Source organism: Hevea brasiliensis, chromosome 13, assembly GCF_030052815.1.
Source record: "Hevea brasiliensis isolate MT/VB/25A 57/8 chromosome 13, ASM3005281v1, whole genome shotgun sequence".
NCBI classification, from domain to species: domain Eukaryota; kingdom Viridiplantae; phylum Streptophyta; class Magnoliopsida; order Malpighiales; family Euphorbiaceae; genus Hevea; species Hevea brasiliensis.
The window spans coordinates 34,128,015-34,130,162 of record NC_079505.1 but is presented as its reverse complement, the minus strand read 5'-3'; the positions used below and the strand labels follow the sequence as shown (position 1 = coordinate 34,130,162).

At 39.6% G+C, this 2,148-nt stretch overlaps 1 long non-coding RNA gene across 1 annotated transcript; it reads right to left on the bottom strand.

Moving 5' to 3' along the window:
• Positions 1-210: 210 nt before the first annotated feature.
• On the bottom strand, positions 211-1,009 carry LOC131171872 (uncharacterized). Its single transcript, XR_009142518.1, has 2 exons — positions 859-1,009; positions 211-622 (listed from the first exon to the last, which is right to left on the bottom strand). It is a non-coding gene; the product is annotated as an uncharacterized LOC131171872 (long non-coding RNA).
• Between the last annotated feature and the right edge of the window lie 1,139 nt (positions 1,010-2,148).

The window sequence follows — 2,148 nt, the reverse complement described above, 5'->3', positions numbered from 1 at the left end:
CACGAGTTACCTCAAGAAGATGCCGATTTTTTCTTTCGGCCACGCCATTTTGGGATGGGGTATCCACACAGGAAGACTGATGAAAAATGCCATTTTGTGTCATATAAGACTGAAATTGTGCTGAAAAATATTCTTTAGCATTGTCACTTCTTAATATGCGCACAGAAATATTAAATTGAGTTTTGATTTCATTACAAAAGGCACAAAAGATAGAAAACAACTCAGAACGATTCTTCATTAAATATAACTAGGTAACACGAGAGTAATCATCAACAAAAGTAACAAAATAACGAAATCCAATTTTAGAAGTAACAGAACAAGGACCCCAAACATCAGAATGAACTAACTCAAAAGGGGATGAAGCCCGTTTATTGACTCTAGACACAGAAGGCAAACGATGATGTTTTGCAAACTGACACGACTCACATTCTAGTACTGATAAAGACTGAAACTGAGGACACAACTTCTTCATGGTAGACAAAGAAGGATGACCCAATCTACAATGAGCTTCAAGAGGTGTTAAGGTACTGGAGCAAACAAGCGATCGCGGTACATGATTTTCCAGAATGTAGAGACCACCTGACTCACGTCCTCTACCAATAATCTGCTTCGTCGTAAGATCCTGAAAAAAACACTGATCAGAAAAAAAAGAAATAGAACAATTTAAGGTACGAGTAAGTTTACTAACAGAAAGTAGATTAAAAGAGAAATTTGGTAGACACAAAACAGATGACAAAGAAATTGACGAAGTCGGATTCGCAGTTCCAGAACCCATGACACAAGAAGTAGAACCATCAGCTAAAGTAACAGTAGAGGAAGTGGGATTAGACTGAAAAGCAGATAGAAGACTAGAATTACCTGTCATGTGATCTGTTGCACCAGAATCAATAACCCATTTGGATGAGGAAGACACAAGGCATGTAGTGGATTTACCTGACTCAGCGATCGCAGTGATAGGGGAACTGGTAGGCTTTAGAGATGCCTGATACTGGGAAAACTATGCAAAATCCTCTGCGGATACCAAAACAGTTTTCTCAGAGGAAGATATTGTAGAATCCTCTGCTGCCATATTTGCCATCTGTGATCGCTGATTTTTCCTCTGAAGTTGCGGACAATTATATTTTGTATGTCCAGGCTCATGACAATAATAACAAATGACTCCTCTTGAGTCCTGATTAGAACTAGCCTCTCCATTATGCTGATTATACATTGCTGTAATTCCTCCTCTACTTCCTCTTCTATTACCCTGTTGTCCATTTGGATTACGGCTAATAAGAGCACTACTGGCAGGCTGTGAAGATTGGGTACTCTCTATACGAAGGACCCATGTGAATATTTCATGCAAAGAGGAAATCTCAGAACTGGAAAGAATCTGAGATTTAGCAGTCTCATACTCTGAAGGAAGGCCTGCAAGAAAACTCATAACAGCCAGTTGCTCCCGTTGGGCCTCTTTGAACTTTCACATCAGAACTAAAAGGCAACAATACATTAAGTTCCTCATATACCCGTTTAAAATCCATAAAATAAGCCGTGAGAGACTTATTCTCTTTCTCAGCACGGTAGAATGCCTTACAAACATCATAAATACGGGAGATATTCCCTTTACCAGAATACAGAAAATCTAAGTAATCCATCAATTCCTTAACAAATTCACAGTGATTAATTAAACTAATTACCTCACTGTGAATCGAGTTCCGAAGCTGCAAAAACAACCGAGCATCCTCCCTTAGCCAAGTTTGTTGTGTATCATCAGTAGGTGGATCTTTAGTAAGGTGATCATCCTTATCAATGCTACGCAAATAGACCCTAACAGTCTTACTCCACTCCAGATAATTCGAACCATTAAGTTTGTGTTCCGTGATCTTAGTCATCATCGGAATCACATCAGAAATAACATTCTTATTGTCTGCCATTTGTTGAGACAAAGAAAACTAACCGAAACGCTAATGCAAAGTGCTGACAGCAACAAAATAATCCAAAATCACAAATCAAGAAAATACCGAAATAGGATCTGAGAGCCAAACCTCAGAAGTCCTTTAATGGTGTAATCGGATCGTGCAACAAAGACACAGTGGTGGAATGAGGGGATTGAGGCGATGCTGGCAATGTTGATCGGAGACGAAACGGCCGGTCGGCGGCCAAGGTCTC